We start from the raw sequence: 21,907 nt of genomic DNA on the forward strand, positions 1-21,907 counted from the left end.
TTTCCCTACTTTCTCCCCGTTTCCCCCCAGTTTCCCCGCCAGATTTTCCCCCCGTCTGCATCGGGGTGGGGTCGGAGCCGGAGCCGGAGCCGGAGCCGGAGCCTGAACCGAAGCCCGCCCGGCACGCTGGGAAGGGGTTTTCTGATGGAAATCGCTGTTGGCATAAATTGCCGCTAAATTTCTGAAGATGCACTGTTAGCGGTGCTGAGCGTCACTTCTGAGCATCTCTTGGTTTTGTCATACTGGTTCGGAAAGTTCGGGACTTTCTGCCACCCCGTTCCTCGAAGAATTCCTCTCATTCAGTAAAATGAAGCAAATCCACTATTTCCTTAGCCAAGTGGTGTGATAAAGGCCTGCCTGTCTTAATTTATACTTTTTCTTTGCACCTCAGTTGTTTTGAGGGAGTGTGAAACTTCATAGCCAGGATGGACATCTGGGGTATGAACTGAGAAGAGTCTCTGATTTCTTTCTGTTCTTGTTTCTGATTCTTTTTAGTAGTTTTCAGTAAGTTACAAACAGAAGAACTATGTTAATTCAGCATTGTTTGAATTAGTATTTTTTACTCGAGAGCAATGTTCTTGTCGATACACAGGTTGTAGAAACAAAACTTGGTAGTGATTGTGGGAAGAAGTAATTACTAGGGATCATTATAACTCTTTGCTTGGGATGTTGCATTTAAATTTTTTTAAGTGTTAAACTCAGGAAATCAAGAATGTGAAAACTATAAAGACCAAAATTAAGATCAGCCTTGAAAGCTGAAGTTGCTATATCATCTCCTCTGCATTTCCATTTTAATGGGGCCTACAATTACCTGATTATATGTCCAGTGTCCTGCAGGATCACACCCTCTCTGAAGTGCACATGTATGTGCCAGGAGTGAAAATTAAAGGATCATAGAATGAGAAAGCATTTCATTTGAAATGGGATTCAAGAGTTGGATTTTACTCCAACTATGCTGAAGTTAAACTTTATGTGTTATTAGGCAAAAACTAGAACATCCACATTTTCCAGCTTCCCATTCCTTTTGAGGCACAAGTTGATGGTTTTATTGTTTGTTATTTTCCTCTGCAGTTGCTTCTCTGGCAGAGTGGGAGCTTGAAAGGATACACTGATCATGTTCCTTAATATTGATTTCACAGTTCAGCATTTCATATAATGATTAATGGTAAGAAGCTATGCAGCAATACAGGGTTCACGTTAGACAAAGTAGACTTGTGTCAGTAATGAGCAATGAATGCAAGACTTTACAAACATGCATAGTTTTTATATGTGCCCTTTTAAAAATACTGGGCAGAATAGCCAACAGTAGTGCTGCCTGATGCTATCAGTAACAGTTTGTGTGTGTTCAGTAAACAGGAACTGTTCAAAAGTCCACTATCGTGGAGGAAACCCAGAAGAAGGAAGAAAACCCGCAACTTTATGAACTGGTTTCTTAACTGAAAGAAAGTGAAATACTAGGCTTTTTGTCCCACTGAAGTTTGCAAAGACCTTACAGAGGTGTAGAAAATTAATGGATTTATTACTTGTTACTTACATTTTTATGCCTGCAGTAAACATAGACAGAAAATATTAACAGTAATGTAAGCTGTGAAGAGGACAGTGCACAGAGGGCTCCTTATTTCTGTGATACTGTATGTACCATCTGTACCAGGTTTTAGAAGAGTCTGGTCAGTACCGAATGCGATCACACAACCAGTAGACAATATGCTGGCAGGCTGTTTCTCTGTAGCAATCTTATTCTGTAATTACCAATATAATTTTTAAAGGTTGCAGTTTGGCATCTTCCATGCTATTCTCCCAAGATCTGTAAAATCGGGTTCCTCATGTTTATCCAGGGTGCTATTGACTTCTCCTGGGCTCCAGAACACCACAGAGATCTTTGCAAAGTGCTCTTGGCAGATGGTATAAAGATAGTTTTGGCAGGGTTTCTTTATTGCTTCAACCTGTAAGATGAGTTTCCAGAGACCATGGTGTAGGCATAAAATGAAATCAACTTGAGGATAAAAAAGTATCTGTGTTCATTATTAGCAGAAGCAAATTTATTCCTTTACATGAGGGGTGAGGAAAAATTCTAATGGAAATGTTCCTTTTGAAAATGGGGAGCATGCCAGAACACAGGGAGTTTCGTGTCTGACTTTTAGAGTCTGTGGCAAGAATGTATAAACTAGTGAGCTCCCATCCTTGTCCAGGCTAGCAGTGTTTTGTCAGCAGTACTTTACAGTGCAGTATATTGTCACGGCTGCTTTGCCAGCGTCGTTGCTGACTCGTGGAAAAGCAGGCAGTGTCCACATCCTCCACAGCCCCAGCCACGCAATCAGGTTAACAGGGTCTGTCAGCAGCCACAGAAGTGCTGTGTTGCAGGAGGTTGTTGTTTCTCTGTGGCTCTGACCGTTTATGAAACCATTCATGGGCAACCTTCCCGCTCAGTTTTTGTGTCTGCAGTTGCAGTGTGTCTGTGGAAAAGACGAGGAGTCCCTCAGGCTCGGAGATGAGTTCGATCTGCAGCGCATGGAAAAGATCTGCGCTGTCTGTGCTTCTGAGAGGCTGAGAGAGCAGATGGCTGTTGGATGGTACCAGAGTACCTGAGGGGAACCTGCTGTGGAAGTGCCAGCCCCAGCTGCAGCCACTGCATTTCCCTGTCAGTGCTGGGAAGGTAGTCCATGACAGAGTCCCATACAAGGTCTTTCATAGTGTGGGGTAGCTTTCCTTTGCACAGAGCATTTGATTGATGTAGTGTGTATGTATGGGCAGCTATGAATAGTTGTCATTTGGTTTATGCAATCAAGTTCTTCCTCATTTCTCTCTCTTTTCTTATATTTTCTGTTCTTTCCTGGTTGCTTTGTTTGTGATACCACCTCATCCAATCCTGTTCGCAGCAGCAGTGCCAGTTATGGATAGCTCTTTCTTATATCCTGACTGTGAAGAGCTGAGAGCCTCGGGAGGGTTGTGCAGAGACATACCAAACTTAGGGGTATTGTTAAGGGCCTTATTTAAATTAGTATGTAAAATAAAAACAGAATGTTAAAAAGTGTGTGAAGCATGATGACCAAACAAGGCAAAAAAAGGTGCATGAATGTTTCTATTTTAGAGTGCATCCCAACTGAAGAGTTCCTAGGTATCTATAGTCCAACTTTTCTCAAAGGTTTCCTTCCCACAGCAGTGTGCTCCTTTGTCGTGGATGCTTCCTTTTCCTTTGTGGAGAAGGAATGGCTCCAAATTCACCTAAAAGCTGGGCTGCCATTCAGTGGAATCTTGGTTGGCTGGAAAGTTGGACAGAGAGAAACTAATGAAATTCAGCAAGGGTAAGTGTAGGGTCCTGCACTTGAGGAGGAATAACCCCAGGACAGGCTGGGGCTGACCTACTGGAGAGCAGCTCTGCAGAGAACTGGGAGTCTTAGTGAATGACAGGCTGACCATGAGTCAGCAGTGCCCTTGTGGCCAGGAGGGCAAAGAATGTCATGGGGTGCATTGGGACAAGTGTGGCCAGCAGGTCGAGGTGATCCTCCCCCTCTACTGGGCCCTAGTGAGGCCATACCTGGAGTATTGTGTTCAGTTCTGGTCTCCAAAGTTCAAGGAGGACAAGGAGCTACTGGAGAGGGTACAGAGGAGGTCCACAAAGATGATTACGGGTTTGGAGCATCTCTCAGATGAGGAGAGACTTTGGGAGCTGGGACTGTTTAGTCTAGAGAGGAGAAGACTGAGAAGGGATCTCATTAATGAATGTAAATATCCCAAAGGTAGGTGACAAGTGGATGGTGCCAGACTCTTTCCAGTGGTGCCCAGTGATAGGAAGAGGAGCAATGGCCATAGATTAAAACACACAAAGTTACACCTCAACATGAGGAAGAACTTTTTTACATTGAGAGTGGCAGAGCAGTGAAACAGGTTGCCCAGGGAGGTTGTGGAGCCTCCCTCTCTGGAGACATTCACTCACCTGGACTTGTGCCTGTGTCACCTGCTCTGGGTGACTCTGCCTTGGCAGAGGGGGTTGGACTACATGTTCTCCAGTGGTCTTTTCCAACTTCAACAAGTGTATGATTCTGTAAAATATAAATACAGGAAGGGGCTATAAGCTGCAGTCCATGTAGGAATTATGTCTGTATTCCTCACTAGGACAGGATCCAAGTCCTGGAGCTTGCAGCAGGTCACACTGACAGAACTAGAGCTGTCACGGGCATACATGGTCCCCTGGTATGAACTGTGCAAAGCCTGTCTCCTGCATTGCTCCAGGTCAGCTTAGCATGGATACTGAGATGTTCTGCCAGCAGCAAGGCAGCAAAGCTCCTCACTGTCTGATTGCCAGAAGAGATTGCTTTGCCCTCCTGCCTACTCACTCTCACGAGTTTCTCAGAGCACTAAGCTGTTTCCAGGGAATGCTGCTTACAGCAAGTCTGGCTCTGTAGCAGGCTTGGTTCTGGTTTTGCAGCAGTGCTGAGATTATAGAACGCAATACCTGTGATTCAGGAGAAGGCCTAAGGGAAAACAGAAGAGAGGGCATCCAAGGTGAAAGCAGATGCAAAGTGTGATGGAAAGAGAGCTGACTATGGTGAGACTGGAAAGAAGGAGCAGGGTCCAAGCCTGGATTTGCAGAGGAGCAGCTGCAGCCAGGTGCTGTGAGCTCAGGAGTCAAGGAGTGGGAAGGGACCTGTGGGGTGGTCTGGGGAATTCTGATACAGGCACCTTCTGCTTGATCTGATAGAAAAATGGTTAGCCAAAATATTTAGAACAAATTTTAATGGACAGATAATTTATAAATCAGATTGGCACTTAGCTAACTGCAGATTTTTTTAGTGTGCTCCTTCAAGACCTAATGCAATTTTATGGGTACAGTCAAACCTGGTTTAGGATAAAGGGAAAAAAAAAGAGTGGAATTTAGCTCTTTTTATGAGTCATAGATCTGTTAATAGGCCAGTTAGGTACAAAGCTTAACAGGTATTCTGAAAAAAAATTGTATCTCCAAGTCTTTAAGAAGTGAAGTGTAGAAATATCTTCTGAATAAGTAAGAAATTAAGAAGTTTAGAAGGGAAAAGGCTGAATTTGTATGGAACCCTTAGAGGATTAGAAGAGTGAGCTTATCGGTAGAAGCTTATGTGATACATAAAAAGAGGCTCTGTAGATACAAGCTAAGCTATATGGTATGCAGAAGACTGCCACCAAAGGATATATGAGGAGGGAGATTCTTTTATATTTGATCTTTGTGCAAAAAGCTTAAGTGCTTGTAACTTTGTTGGTTTTGGATGCTATACAGAGAAATCCTTTTGTTTGAATTGTAAACAGCTTGGGAGTTAAATGTAATTTCACTGGTAACTGAACACCATGGCTGTGGAGACTCTGAACCACAATGCATTTCAGCTTAGGAAATGCCCAGCACTTGTGAATTGCACTGAAGCTGTACAGAGCAGTCTGAGACAGTGTTATAAAAATCAGGGAAAGCAGAAAAATCTGCTGGTGACAGCAAGGAAACTGCTGTGCTGACAATAAAGCAATGGGGAAGACGTCAAACTGCAGGAGTATAAGGGATTTTATGGCAGCTGTCAAGTACAGCCTACACTTTGATCAAATAAATTACTTAACTTAGCGTGGAGTAAAGTTTAGGGGTCCAAGATAAAGAGATTATAGTAATGACCTGATAGTAATTTCTGGTCTTGTGCGCAGAAGTTAAAGTATGTAAAGTAAGTAAAAATGCTATCAAATTAGAACAACATTTACATATGAGTTGTAAATATCCACTAGCATGAAATACCCATTCCCTGTATAAAGGAACTGATGACATATAAGTACAAGGCTGTGAAAAGCTGTATTTCAAAGCTTTGTGGAGAGTCTTCTTTAAAAGTCTATTATATATTGCCTGAGAGGTTTAACTGCTGATGGATTCTAACAGAGCCTTCCAGAAAGGGTTGTGATGGTAAGACCATCTCAGCTAGGCAGAAGTTCATTTTAACACCATGCTGGTTAACAGAGGCACCTCCCAGAGTGGTCACAGATTTTCTGTCCACCCAAAACAAGCCACTATATTCTCTTGTTTCCAGAATTGCAGGAAGCTGCAGAATTGACAGTAAATCTTACCAGTTCCTCAGCAGTTGGGTGGCTATCACAGCTGAAGAGAGTTTTTGCTCCTCTTGCCATGCTTATTTCTGGTCCCACACACCTCTTCCCTGTAGGTTACGGGTGTGGGTTCGGCAATCACGGTGGGCGCCAGACTGTAGGTTACTGGATGGCTGGACGTAGACGGAGAGATCTCTATAGGCAGGTCTTGGGACACAGTCGGTTTATTGTAAAGGCGTGGGTATAGGGGCACTGCTCAGAGCTGCCAGACTCAGCTCTGAGCAGGCCCAAGAGAGTAAGCAGGTGAGAGAGAGAGAGAGGGTGTAAGAGCAAGAGTGGAAGTAAGGAAGGAAAGGAATGAAGTGGAAGTGTCTGAAGTCCTGGTTACAATACAATAAATCATCTTCTGTACTGAATATTCTAATTGTCACTAACCAATCTAATACAAGATACAAATCCTATAGCATTTACATACAGCCTATAAGAGTTCTTATATTACCATAGAGTGTTACACCTTAACTTCTAAAAACTACTCTTTGGACCCTTTCTGCTGAGCTAGTAGGGTCTGCTCTGACCCTTGGACCCGCTTGCAAGCAGAGGGTATTGTTCCATCAAGAGGGGATTATCTTCAGTCGGCCATACCATTGTTTTCCAGTTGTTCAGTAACTAAGACTTGGTATTTCAAAAGTGGCTTTCATTTCGATGTTGCCTGTAGTTTTCATATTCCCAAAATCTTTTGTCAGGCAATCATATTTACAATGCTTTTCTGTTTCATCTTCCCCAACATTCCCCTAGTTGTACCAGCACAGCTAATCATGAAGCTCTTCTGCAAACTGAGCCAGTTGAAGCAGGTTTATGTCCCTGTGTGGTGCTGCCCACCTTTAGCTCTTTAGCTTGGTACAAGCCCAAACCTGCCTGATCTCTCTGCAACATATCCCCAGCTGTGTTTCCACCTCCTCCGTGCAGACTGGGGAGCTCATCCATCTGAAAACTAACCCAGCAAAGCAAACAGAAAACATTGGGGATAGCATGCAGGTTCAGTATTAAACTGCTCTTTTGGATGGCAAATTTGATTTTCTTCCTAATTGAAGTTGCTGTGTCCTAAGGAACTGGATATCGTGTCATGTCATGGGCTGGGACTGAGAGTCAAGAACACTTAAAGGCTTTTAAGTGTTGTCCCTGTCCTGCATTGTGAAACTGCCCCCTGTGCTTCCTATTGCAGCTCCAGTATAGCTTCACAAAGGAGTGTGAATACCCTCAAGAAAAGTGCTTGTGCTCTTTGAATATCTGAGGGTGGTTACCTGAAAAGGAAGTAATAAACCCCAGGTCTTCCCATAAAGCATGCATTTGAAGAAGGCAATCTAAAAGTCTAGGGTGATTCAGCGCTCCTGGCAAAAGTCCTCAAAATTTGCATTGGTGCACTTGGCATGCCTTTTGCAGCCCCAGTGTCCCTGGAACCGTAGGCTTTATGGTTTTCTGAACCCTAGCCTTTCTTGAAACTCATGGTAATTAGTTGCTTTTGGCTTTTCCCTCTCTGCCACACCCATATCTTGGTTTTTATCTTCTATGCTCCCTTAATTAAGTTGCCACTGGTTCACCTTGTTGTTAATATTAATAATGCTGGTTTTTGTGTTATGTGAAATATATATAGAATTACAGAATCGTAAAATCACGGAATTGTTCAGGTTGGAAAAAACCTCTAAGATCACTAAGTCTGGCCATTAACCCAGCACTGCCATGTTCAGTAAACCTTGTCCCCAAGTGACATATCCACATTTTCTTTAAAGACTTCAGGGGTGGTAATTCTGTCAGTTCCCTGGGTAGCCTGTTTTAATGCTTGACAACCTTTTGGGGAAGAACTTTTTCCTAATATCCAATCTAAACCTCCCCTGGTACAACTGGAGACCATTCCCTCTTGTCCGATTGCTTGTTACCTGGTAGAAGAGACTGACCCTCAGGTGGCTACAACCTGCTTTCAGGGAGTTGTAGAGAGCAAGAAAGTCTCCCCTGAGCCTCCTTTTCTCCAGGCTAAACACCCCCAGTTCTGTCAGCTGCTCCTCACAGGATTTCTGCTCTAGACCCTTCACCAGCTCTGTTGCCCTTCTCTGGACACATTCCAGCACCTCAATGTCCTTGTAGAGAGGGGCCCAAAACTGAACACAGGATTTGAGGTGTGACCTCACCAGTGCCGAGTACAGGGGAACAGTCACTTCCCTGGTCCTGCTGGCCACACTGTTTCTGATACAGGCCAGGATGCCACTGACCTCTTTGGCCACCTGGGCACACGCTGGCACATGTTCAGCCAGCTGTTGATCAACATCCCCAGGTCCTTTTCTGCTGGGTTGCTTTCCAGCCACTCTGCCCCAGCCTGTAGTGCTGCAAGGGGTTATTGTGACCCAGGGGCTGGAACTGGCACTTGGCCTTGTTGAACTTCATACAATTGGTCTCGACACATTGGTCCAGCCTCTTCAGATTCCTCTGCAGAGCCTCCCTGTCCTCCTGAAGATCAACACTCCCACCCAATTTGGTGTCATCTGCAAACTGACTGAGGATGCCCTCAATCCCCTCATCCAAGACATCAATAAAGGTATTAAACAGGACTGTACTGAGCCCTGGGGAACACCAGTAGCGACCAGCCATGCATGGTTAACTCCACTCACCACCACTCTCTGGGCCTGGCCATCCACTCAGTTTTTTATCCAGTGAACTGTGCACCCATCCAAACCATGAGCAGTCACTTTCTCTAGGAGAATGCTGTGGGAGACAGTGCCAAAGGCTCAAGGAAGTCCAGATAGACATCATCCATAGCCTTTCCCTATTCCACTAAAAAGTTCTCCTTGTCATAGATCAGGTTGGTCAAGCAGGACCTGCCTTTCACAAACCCATGGTGGCTGGGCCTGAGCCCCTGGTTGTCCTGCATGCGCCACATGGTGGCCCTTAGGATGGTCTGCTCTGTGACCTTCCCTGGCACCCAGCTCAGTCTGACAGGCCTGTAGTTTCCTGGATACTCCTTCTACAGTTCTTGTAGATGGATGTCACATTTGTTAACCTCCAGTGATGTGGGATATCCCCCATTAGCAATCCCCCATTGCTGAAAAGTTATTGAAAGAGGTTCGGTGAGCGCTTCCACCAGCTCCCTCAGTACACTTGGGTGGATCCTGTCCAGCCCCATAGACTTTTGTGTGTTTAAGTAGTGTAGCAGGTCACTGGCCGTTTCCCTTTGGATTATGGGGACTTCTTTCTGCTCCCTGTCTCTGCTTTCCAGCTTAGAGGTCTAGGTACCCTGAGGATAACTGGTCTTTACTAGTAAAGACTGAGGCAAAGAAGGCATTAAGTATCTCAGCCTGTACCTTGTCCTTTGCCACTGTGTTTCCCCTTGCATAGAAAAAAAGTTGGAGATACTCCTTAGCCCTCGTTTTGTTGCCAATGTATTTTTAAAAACATTTTTTTGCTTTTTGTCATCTTTTGTTCACTTAATAGATTTCATTCTAGTTATGCTTTGGCATTTCTAATTTTCTCTCTGCATAACTTCATGATATCATTGTAGTCTTCCTGAGTGGCCTGCCCCTTCTTCAATAGGGATAAAAAATATTTATGTCTCACTGTTTTCTAATATAGTCCTGATTAGAATACTTAATTCTCAAAGATGGACTTTTAATAATAATTTAGTATTACTTTATTTAGGAAAATTAGGATATTACAAGTGAGATTTAAGGACTCTCCTGGAAGACATAACTGAAACAATAATTGCTGTTTTGTCCTTTTAGTACTTTTTCTAAATGTTAGACTAGGCAGATGAAAAGGAGCAGTGGGAAGAAAGGAGAATGTTAGCTGAAGAATGATGAGTGTAAAGTAGCAGTGTGTTCTGTTCTCAAGTATTTATAGGAAACTTTTTGTCCCTGTAATTATCATTGGAAGTCGCAACAAACGTTTTACTGTGACATTCCTAAGTAACATCCACTCTGTTAAAAATGCCATCCTTCTGCTTGTGTAAAATCATTATCCATATGTACTAGAATGCTGTTCTTTTGGTTTTTACTAGTATTGTGAAGGCAATGTCTTGATCCCTGTTTCTAAAAGAAAACCGTGCACTATCTTCATGTAGCTTCATGTCAGTTAAATATATGTAAACAATGGAGTTCTTATTTGTCTTTTTTTTTTCTCAGAGTCAAACTGTGGACTGCCTTCCTTTGTCATTTTTTGAGCGTGAACACATTGTTCCGTGATAATTTTGAAAATAGTAGGCTAAGGATAGGAGCAGCACAAAATCAGGATCTCATTTCCCACAGAAGCAAAAAAATGTGCTCTCAGATATGAGGCAATGTTCTCATGCTCATAAAAAGCATATTTTTGTGTTCAAATGCAATGTTCTGTTAAGCAGAGTAGAACTGCATGCAGCAATTGCATCAGTCAAGTGGATGTTTTTCCCAAGTACCTTTAGATGTTAATCATAAAATTGTTCCAAAATAACTATATTTTGTTTGAACATTGCAGACTGGCATTTTATCTTTACATGTAATTATGATCCTCACAAAATATTTTAGACCAGAAATATGGATTTCTATTATTAATATTCTCCTGAGCAGTATGAGTAAGTGCAATTTTTTAGAGACTAAAGTTTGATGCCTTAAACAATTTTTCCTGGCTAGTCAAAGAAAATACTGTTGATTGATACATATATTTTAACATTTAAGAGCTTGAAAAGTCTATTTAAAATTATTTTTGTCCTCATAAAAATGTATTCCTTATTTTGCTATTGTCCTAGTTAGTTTCTGCAATTGGCCCATGTTTATCAGACTTTTACTCCTAAGAGTAATTGCAAACGAAATTTTGCCAATGTTCTCTTAATGACAGCATTTCTCTGGAATAAAATTAAAGTCTTCCAAGACACTTAGAGAGCCTCAAACACATTGAATCCAATACAGTAAGGATTTTGCTTGCAAGTCCCACCTCTTTCTTCCTGTTTTTCAGCAAGTGAATGAGCAAGGCACTTTTTTGTAAGTAAAAATATTTATATGAACACCTCTGTTAAAACTCTGCATCTTATGCTAAACTTTTCTACAGTGTGTAGTCTCAGGATGACCATGAACACATTTCATTCAGAATTCCAATTTAAAATGTTGCCAGTTGACTATGAAGGCCTCTTGTGATTGCTCTTCAATCGCAGGGTGCAAATGTTTTGAGTTTTGAAGCAAGTTGACAGCCAGGGAGGCATGAAATGTGTGTTGTAGTTTCAGAAGGAGGGACACTAGTTTTCTTGAAGCTGATGTGGCTCACATTCCCATACGAGTGCACATACTGGGCAGGTCTCCAAACAGCCAGATTCTTGCATTAACATCAGAGACAAGTAGTGCTGAAAGTCACACAAAAGTGTTAGGGTGTGCTAGAACTGAGTACAACCAAATACGTGGATCCAAGCTCTAGATGTAGCTGGAAAAACTGAACAAGAAGAAAGGGAGACAGACGGACACTGTTGTTCAGACATTAAAAGTGCATTATGCACCATATTCATGTTTGAAAAAGAACCTATCACCCTGGAATCAATATGTGGTTTGGTTTTTTTTTTTTTGCTTCTCGTGTACATTAGACCAGTGCCACCCAGATACTCTTCAGCTTTCTTCCTTATGACTTGCAAATAAGGGCTGCAGAGCTGGTCTCTCAGTGCATACCTTGCAGCATAACCTTGAACATTCGGATGCTGATGACAAAGAGGCAGGGAAAAAACTATTTTTTAAAGCAGGACCCTAAAGGAATAATTAGTTAAAATAGGTCATGTTATTCTTTCATTTAACTTTATCAGTGCCTTTCCACACCATAAGAGAAAACCTTAAAGGATGAGCCAGCAGTATTGGAAGGAAATGTAGTCTATGCTTGGTTTCTAATCTTTCCTTAAGCACAAAATATTTGGATATATATGTATATGAATCCTGTCTTCCAAAGAATTCAAAGAGTACCTTGCTGAACATGACTGCAGTCCTACTGCTGTACAGATATAATTTCTCACAGAGTTTGTCTCTTCCTCTGTAGTCTAAGTAATATATAATTTCCAGAAACTTTTAATTTCTTGCTGATGCATTTTAAGATATTTCATGAAGTTGCAGGTTACTTTGTTATTGTTGGTCCCTAATTTCAGGACATTAAAACTCTTAGGTTGCAAACTTAACTTAGTCTACCTAAGTACTTGTGTTACTGGTGCTGTATTTCTGGTATAATGATTGCTGTCCCAATCACAGCAACATTATTCAGACCCTTCTGGGCTGATTGCTCCTGGAGCTGTTGCTTTGCAGTGGACAACACTAAATAAACTGACATTCCATACCCCAAAAGGCAAATAGAAGGTTAAACTGGGATGTCATCATCATATTAATTTCCCAGGGAGGAAACAGTGAACTTAGTAGAATCAGACTGTCTGCTGTTGCTAAGATACTGGCATATGAACAAAACTTCTTGGTCAAAAAAATAAGGCTAGCACGTGAAAGAATCAGCCCTAGGCACTCAATCTCTTCCTGCAGTAGAAAGCTATCATCCATCAACACAATAACCAGAGGGCTGCATGCAGTCTTAACAAGCGCTTTTACATATTGGTGATGGAGCTCAGCAGAGGTGAATTTGTCTGGAAAGTGTTTGAAGCAAATGTCCATGTGTAAATTTGTCACACTACATTGCCTGAGCCAAAACTAGTTTAGCTGGTGCTCCAGGGATCTCTCTGTATGTATGTATTACACGGACAGTCATTGATGCTTCCGTGTGTTGTGTATTTTAGATTTGTTCCACAGGGCAGGCAAGAGATGCTGGAGCAAGTTAGTCCTAAGTGCTGACTGAAAAACCTTTATCTTGTACCATTCAGAATTCTCCAAGATCCTTAATAATTAAAAGCTTGTAGTTATTAGGCTACAAACAGTACAGTACATCAAAAAAAGATTCAATAATCCGTGAAGTGAGAAACCCTACTAAGCTGTCTCTGCAATACAAGCAGAGACAATAATGGATCTTGTTCAAGCAAACACGTGATTAAACCTGACAGCACACATTAAACATTTGATGTGGGCAACAGTCAATACTAATGGAAGCTGTTAGTAGGAATATCCCATCTCACAGTGAAGCATCTCATAGGTGAGATGGATTGGAAACAGTGAAAAGATGGGTACATTAACAATTGGGTACTGTGGTGAATTCTTAAACCTTCCACAAGCAGCAGAAGGTTTAGCAAAAAAGAAAAGAATCACTGTGTGTGAATTAGTAGGACTTCAGCAAAGATAGTCCCTGAAATGACTGAAGAGGTAGACTTTTGTTTTGGGGTTTTTTGTTACCACAGTTCAATAAATTTGCTTCTTTCACCTTGCAGCATACCTAGCCCTGGGTTGTTGATGGTGTGTGTAAGAGCTCTATTTGATAGGCAATTGAATTGCCAGAGAAATCCAGTCGTAGAAATAAGTCTGTGTTGAATAACTGGAGGTCATACCAGAAAATAAACGTAAGGAAAAGAAGATAAAACATTCTGACATTCTTTGAAATACAGCCTGAGCATTCTGACATTCTGTGAAAGAAGGTCTGAGCATTCTAATATTCCATAAATGAACGTTGTGTGGTACGTTTGACACACCTGAAAGACTACTGATAGGGCAGGAGGTAGTGGCCACAAACTAGAACACACAATATTCCAACTGCACAGAAGAAAACCTTTTTTTGCTATAAGGGTGGTCAAATTCTGGAAGACGTTACCCAAAGAAATCATTGAGTCTCCATCCTTGCATACAGAGTGTACATTTAATGACATCTGGATGGCAGTATATCGTCAGTGAGAGATATAAGTTATATCCATGAGGGGATGTAGGAACCCAGAGTGCAGAGAATATTTCTCTGCCTGTTTTGAAGTGTGTTTACCCCCCTGAACAACACTGTTTTGACCTTCGTCCATGGAAAAAATTGCTAACTATCAGACAAGAACTAGAAAATACGATGGTGTGAATTAGGTGATAGACTACTATGTAAGATTGTCACAGGGTGAAAAATTTAGAGGTTTTCGGCTTCTCTTTGTAGTAAATAGATAAGAGCAAAAAACATCAAACATCAAAATGGAGGATTGTTGTTGTTCTTCAAACTTTCTTCTTCTTCTACTACTACATATTCTGCAGCAAAAGTAATTTGGGATGATTGGACAAAAAATTCCACAGTTCCTGGCCATGTTACTGAATAATTGGTAGGAAAGCGAAAATAATATACATTTTTAGTAACCATTGGTTAAATTATCTTTAGAAGGCTGTGTAAATCTTGATAATTGGGCTTTCTCCTGCATTCTCTGCTCTATGCCATGTCTGGGTCATGCTAGTGACTCTGTTTCTCTGATAAGACTTAATAAACAACTATCTAGCAGCAGTGAAGGCTGAAAGTCTCTGTTTGTCTCTCAAACTAACTCCTGGCAAGGACTTCAAAAACGCTCTCCCATCAGGAGAGATTTGATTTACACCACGGGCTGTGGCAAGGAGATATTATTTTTTCGGTTTTGTTATTGCTGATAATTCTAACTATTGGTGAAGTATCATTGAAACACGGATGTCTCTCTGCATATCCCTTGCCATGGGCACCTTGTAAATTTAGCATGGGTCTAGAATGTTACTTAGGTAATGTTGCCATGTGGACGTTTTGGAGAGGCTTACTCCTGAGAAAAGAGTTTTTCACTCCTGAGAAAACAATTCTTATTTGTAGAGGCTCAACTCAGCACCTCTGCTGAGATGAAGGAGGCTCCTAGCTCAGTAGCTGATGTCTCAGAGCTGCAGAATCAAGCATACCCCATAGCATTCACTATGCGCAGTCCTGTCTTCAGATTTTTGTGATTTAAAGTTTTTTTGGGTTTGTTTTGTTTTTTGGGTTTTTTTAGATGTTAATGGCATTATGTGATCCCAGGGTTGATCGTCAAGCCTTAACCCAGCCTTCTGGAGGACTCTTTTGAATGGAGTTGTCCTGATGGCTTCTCTTGGACTGGTTGTTCAACCACATTAAAATCATCTATTTTGACCTGCATTTTAAATCATGCTTTGCATGCTGTTCAGCTCCTTGGAGTCTCTAGGTTTTTCCTGTTTTCAGAATAAATAAGAGGAGGTGGGAATAACATTGGTATTATTAAAAATTAACTTTTTAATGGTTATTTAAAATGAAATAATGCTTATGTTCCAAATTATCCTGGCAAATATCTGGAATAATTTCTTTAGGGCTAGTGAAATTAAAGTAATGGAAAACAAAATGTAAGTGATATTAGAATCGAACACAGGAAATACTCAGAAAATATATTGAAATATTGGAATAATTAATCACAATAAAAAGGAATCAAGTGTTAGTTTTCTTTCACTGTTACTAAAATGGTATTTAAATCAACAATAGCTAAAGTTAGAAAAATAACCCCGTTCTGGATGAGTGGTTGCATTGCTTACAAGCTGCTTCAGAGGAAGCCATTATAAATACATTAATTTGAAAGTGACTTATTTCCACATTCTAGTTCCATCTTCCTCTTTCAATTGCGTTAGTTAAAATTCTCCATAAAATTAAAATTTGGTATTAAAGTAAGGACTTGCAATGCTTGCTGGAATATATTTTATTCCCTATTACACTGCCTTAAACCTAGAATAATTATAGCAATGAAATTACTTGAGATTTATGCCACCTTCAGTCAGAGCACACTCTTGAGTTTAGAAAATGTGATTTTGATGTAATGTAAAACTTTCTCATTTGTATTAAGAGATGCTGATATGTCTCATGTAGACAAAACCGAACTCTGTCAGGACTATGCTGTTACAGAAAGTCATTTCTGTTTGATGTGTTTTTGAGACTTAGCACAGTCTTGTTGAAATATTTTCTACTTAGAGACTCTCAAACTGCTGTAATTCTTGGTGTGTGTGGCTCAGCCAAGTCTCTAGTTTTTCTCTTTCCAAAGCAACTGGGAAGCAGATCATTAGGAGTGGGGTCCCATGTGCCAAGAGGAAGTTTTTTTGGGACAGGGCTGTGCCAGCACTGCCACTAACAGCAGATGAAAATTGTGGTGGGAGAGCAGAAGGATGAGAAAAGGACACACAAGAGCATAGTGGCATCTGGGTACATATTATAAAGGGAATGGGAAGAACTGGACTGAAAGTTGCTATTGGGTTATGCTGTTTGAAAGCATCATGACTGATTGCAGCTGTAAGGAGTGCTTTTCTTTGGTACTTTTCACACATCTCCCAAATTGCCCAGCATTAATCCACAGGCCAACACTGCTTTGTGGGAATGGAAGACTGTTTCAGAGACAAAAGGCACTTATTTTCTTTATCCTAATGCCAAGCATTTTGGGCATAGCAAGAGACAGGACTGAGAGCTTCATATATTACTGGGGAAATTAAGCATATACATTTTATAAAAGGAAAGAATCTTGCACTCAGTTTTCTAGGAAGCGTGGCTGTGGATTTTAAAAAAAATGCAGGAACATGCCTATATTCACCCTGCAGCTTCATTTCAAGCACCTCCTGATGCATCTTGGATTTGAGGAGCTGTACAAAACCCATGTACATTTTTCAAGTTGAGATAGCTTTTGTGGGATTCATCTCACCTACCTATGTAAATCCCAGTAATTAGGCTCTATCATAGTCAGTGGAAGTAGAGTAAAAACCACTGGGTTGCATTTATCTGCTCATAAAATAAAGTGAATTGTTCTCTCAAGCAAATTGTTTTTCTCTATTGAGCAGACAGGCAACAGAGGACAAGTTAGCTCTTATAGTTAATGTCAGTTGAAAAGTACTCTGATCACATTATACCACATCCCTAAGGAAAAATGTACCCACCCACTGCCTCAGTATCTTTCCTTCACAATATTGAGCAAAAGGTATTTAAACTGTGAGCAATCTGGCATCAGCCAGAACTTTAAGGTAAAGCTGCACCACCTCTTTTATGAAGGAGCTGGCCAAAGGATTCTTAGTCTCCACAGGCTGAATTTTAGGACACAAAGTCTAAACTAGAGCAAACACCTTCTCATCTACTTGATGAAGCATTCTGAGTGTAAAGATATAAAAATAAATTTTCCCTTCCTCAGTAGATTTTTGCAGACGGGGTCCATTTCGTTCAGTTTTGCATTCTCTTTTGTACACCTCTAACCCCCAAAGAAGGAGTAAAACTAAACTAAACTCATGCTAATTCGGGCTAACATGACTGGAAATGCTGAAGGCCCTTTCTCCCATGAAGCCCAAAGAAGTCACAGCCCCTGGCCATTCCCCTGACCCTGGCCTCCCCTCTTGCTGCCTTTCTTGCAGCTGACCTGCTCCCCCTGCCCACCAGCTGTGCCTGCTGGCTGTCCCCACAGTCCCAGGCAGAGACAGCGCAGCAGCACACCAGCATCATTCGCATCCCAGATGAGAATAAGAGAGGAAGATTTCTTGAGAATGCTAGGACACATACCTAAGAATATTTTCCTTTCAATTATGTTCACTTACATGCTATCTAGCAGATGTTTCTGACTTGTGTCTAGTGGCCTGGCATGCTTGGTAGCAGTGAAAAATGATAACATTATAACTGGCTTCAGTACAATATCTTAGTTCCTGAGTTCAGCAGAGAAACCAAGGCCACAAGGATTTTCCTCACAAAGTCTGTCCAGATTAAAAACAGAATACTCAGTCAAAATGGTGTAGCAAACTTATTTATTTGGTTTTTAGGTGCTTGATGTCTGATTAAAGAGCATTTGTGATTCCTTTGTATCTATGACCTTTGATATGTGAATACTTCTTTTATTCTTTCTCAGATCAATATTTTCGTTGCTTGAAGACAGGAAGAACCTGCATAGATAAAGTTCATGCAAAGGAAATTAAAGAAACTGAGTTTGAGATTGCTGTAAACGCATGTTGTCCTCATTAGTCACTGTTTACATTTTCTGTCCTACTGTATGGGAAGTCTCTATCTCCCTGCAGAGGGAGTTCATAGTGTGAAAACAGCGAGCTCATGTTTAGCAATTGAAAAAAGAATTGTCACTTAATAGAACTCGAAGAATCATGAACAGATATTTGAGCATTTAGCTGTTAGTAGAATTCATTTCTACATAGAAGTATGTATATAAGCATATACTTCTGTCTGTATGACCTTGTGCCTGAGATCACAAATAACCTCTCACAGGATGCAGTTATTAAATAACTCTTAAATCATAGAATCAATCATAGAATCATAGAATGGACTTTCAAGATCATCCAGTTCCACCTCCCCTTCCATGGGCAGGGACACTTTCCACTAGAGCAGAATTGCTCAAAACCCTGTCCAACCTGGCCTTGAACACTTTCAGGGATGGGGCATCCACAGCTTTTCTGGGCAACCTGTTGTCACCACTCTCATAGTAAAGAATTTTGTCCTAACATTTAATCTAAACCTCCACTCTTTCAGTTTAAAGGTGTTTTTTTTCTTTAGTAGAGAAATTTTATTTGCAATTTAAGTGCACATTGTTGTATTCCAACAATGAAACTACTGAAGAGAGTAATGGGCGGATCAAGGCATTTCATATGCTCAAATATGTGTACAGAAAGTAACTTGACACTTAGGAATAAATGCAGTAGAAAACACTAGGACAGTCTTTTTCCAGGACTTCCACTTGCCACCATGGCAGACATTTTGATCTACTTGTGAAACCTGACAGAGTTCCTGAGTGATTCCCAGCGTGCTTCCTAAAGAATATCATGGACTTTGAGCTGCTTTGTCTTGCATGATTGTGTCTTTAACATATTTCTGAACTGGTTTGTTCTTGGAGGACATGGTCACCACCAGCTTGAAGGGGCTGCACTGCCACACACTGAGCACAGCCAGTTTGTGGATGAAGTTTCTGATTTCACTTAGTGACTTATCCATGCAGCTGGAACTCATGCTGACAGTCCATGATGGAGTCCTGGTGGTTTTGACAGAGGAGAAACAGGAGGTTTCCATCAGGTCAAGCATAAATTGGAGTAAACATCAGCAATCTCAGTACAGTTAACAGTATATCAGCTTGCACATTAGAGATGGAGAAAAAAACCAGTGGGAATAAAAATTGATGGGAAAGCCCCATAAACTCAACTCGTGCAGTGTCTTGCTGAATGCAAAAGTCATTATCAGTTTCCTCCTGAAAATAAGAACCTGAACTAGCAGGTTTAGACATATGTATGAATATCTGGCTAGAAGGTTCTAAAAAATTTCCCCCAAAGCTTGGCTGAAACCTGCCAAAAAATTTTGTGACCACAAGAAAAAACATAAACAAAAAACCCCAAGTTTTAAGTGAAACAGATGCTACAAATGGAAGTGCTAATTGACTCCCAAATCTGACAAACAGATGGACGGAAACTTTTCAAGTAAGTCTTTGGGTGAGAATAGGCTCAGGCAACCCACCAGGGTAATGCCTTCTCCTTGAACTGCATTGGCCCCAGCTGTGCAGTAATACATGGCAGGGAAGAGGCATAAGGCCTCAGGGCACCTTACAGGATGAGAATGGAAGCAATAAAGCATAGAGTCAAACATACATTGTATTTGCAAGGTAGGAAGATAAGGGAAGAGTCTTATTTTCAACACCATCCAGCAGATTGATGTCCTCCCTGGGTAATAGGGGCAACACATGTCTCAGCTCTTAACCAGAAAACCTGGGAGGCTGCAGAGCATCTCAGTTTTAGCCAGTCATTTGATCACCGTTTAATTATCTGAGGTGATTGCCAAATTCTCTTTGAGGGACTACATTAGGGATTATTTAGGGACTTTTCTCCCTGGGTATAGCATTTATGAAAGCATCATGCATGACTAATTACAAAGTAATAAAAGCTGGAAACTGAAATTTATGAAAAAGCTGGGAAAAAATCTTCTTTCAGTATTTCTTTTGACACAGTAAGTCCTGGGTAAGCAAATGTAAAATGAGCTTATGTCATCCTGAATATAAGCATTTAGTGCATTGATGTTGATTATCATGTATTCTTTTGCCCCAAGCATTGCTGTTTGCGCTGCATTTTTGCAGAAAGCCCCTGTTCATGTTTGTTAGCTGGGCAATGCTGAGAGCTGCTGGCTCAGAATCAGCTTGAGACAGAGCTCCTCTCTGATGAATGGACTTTTGTAAGCATCTGCTTTCTGCATTGATGTCCCACAGAACGTCAAGGCAAGGTGACACAACAGCTTTGCTTTTGCCTTTGAGCTAGAGTCCGGGACCCAGCATGTGTGAATATTACCTAGACTGAACAGACTGACATTTCTGCTCTTGAGGCAAAGTAGAAGTCTTGCTATAAAGGGATATCAGAGCTGTTTTGGAGACAGAGATTAATAGCAATATTGCTGCCATTTCTGCTGCTGTCTAGAAAATAACATCTCAGGACCCCCCATGATGACATCCATCCCAGTTTGTATGCAGAGTAGTCCAAACTGGTTGGATTATTAAAAGAGAAAACAGATGTGAAGAGGGAGGCTGAAAGCAGTTGGCCCTGGAAATGGAGAAGCATCCCTTGGGCACTGCACTGCTGTACCAGCATTGAACACTGGTGACATGGGTCTCAGCCCTACGGGGTTACGAAGAGTTTGCTGAGGGCTTTAGCAGGTTTCACTCTTAATGCTTCCTATGTTAATTAGCTTAAAGCTATCTCTGCTACCTTAACAAAGGCTCCATCTGCTTGAAGCAACTGCAGTGTCAATCAACCTGGAATGGGTGTACAGGAGTTGGAGACCAGATAAGGCTGAGCCTGACTGGGAAAATTGAGACTGAGATGGGAAGACTAAAAGTGGGGCCAGGAATGGATGAGATAAGAAATCTGATGCAGAGAAGAACAGACTGAAATGAGCAGTGAAGAGATGCTTTCTGCCTTGGTGTGATGCAGTAAATGTGCTGTGCATGCTGAGCAATGCAGAAAGCATGAAGTAATTCCTCTGTCAGTGATCATCGCTCATCCGAGGCACAGAGTGCACTCGTGCCCTGTGAAAAGAGCTGTATGTGAGCACGTAATGAGAGACAATGTCATAAAAACTGCACAGAAAGAAGCTTCATGAAAGCTGCACAGGGAATTCTAATCAGCCTTTCTTGACTTTGAAGCAGAGTTGCCATCCACTCTATTCATTCTCACATGGTTTTCTGTCCATTATAAGCTCCTGTAGATTATCAAGTGAAAATATGCTGTATGTTTTTGGATGTAAGTGAAAAAAACCTGTGTCAGGGAGGATTTCTACACCTTTCATAGCACAGCATGGGAAAATAGCTGTACAAGTTTTTTGTGTAATTTTTTCCTGGCAGAGTTCCATATTGGTGCCTGCTAGAGGCAGAAAGTCAGAAAAGGTGGCTTATTGAATGGTAATAATATAAGGAAATTTGCTTGGTGAATAAAAACCTAATTGCCTAGAAGTTGAAATTTTTTTCCTCTAGTGGCTTGTTGAAAGGCTTTTTGGGTGGAGGGAGGTGAATTCTTTATCTTTTCACCTCCTAAAACATACATTGTAGTAGACAGGATAGCATCTGCCTTCCTCATACAACTTTTTTGCTTAGCATGTTGAATTAAATCTGCTGATCAATAACTCACTGAGTTCAGTAGATACATTTGATCTTTATCCTTTGTCTGAGGTGCTAAATGCAAACTCTTTTTACTGATATAAGCACAATGAACGCAGATAACCTCCTATCTACTCTCTGATATCTCATGCTACCAACTCTTAATCTGTGTGAGAGTAAAGCCTGATCTAATATTACACATAACATCAGCAGTATGAAGAGATGTGACATTAAAATGAAAAATGAGACTATTTGAATGCTTTTAAATAGCTTGTTTAGAAGTGCAGTATATATAATAAAAAATAGGGAATTTCACCCTATATTTCTAAAAATTTCATGACAGGCCATGTCATATAAAACTTCTGGTCTTTATCCCCAAAT

The 21,907-nt window shown here is 41.1% G+C and overlaps 1 long non-coding RNA gene across 1 annotated transcript; it reads right to left on the minus strand.

Moving 5' to 3' along the window:
* Nucleotides 1–2,800: 2,800 nt before the first annotated feature.
* LOC108444992 lies at nt 2,801–6,294 on the minus strand. The gene is made up of 3 exons (XR_001859720.1): nt 6,067–6,294; nt 3,935–4,040; nt 2,801–3,260 (listed from the first exon to the last, which is right to left on the minus strand). It is a non-coding gene; the product is annotated as an uncharacterized LOC108444992 (long non-coding RNA).
* Nucleotides 6,295–21,907: the final 15,613 nt, after the last annotated feature.

The sequence above is a fragment of the Corvus brachyrhynchos genome, unplaced genomic scaffold (genome assembly GCF_000691975.1).
Source record: "Corvus brachyrhynchos isolate BGI_N302 unplaced genomic scaffold, ASM69197v1 scaffold60, whole genome shotgun sequence".
NCBI classification, from domain to species: Eukaryota; Metazoa; Chordata; class Aves; order Passeriformes; family Corvidae; genus Corvus; species Corvus brachyrhynchos.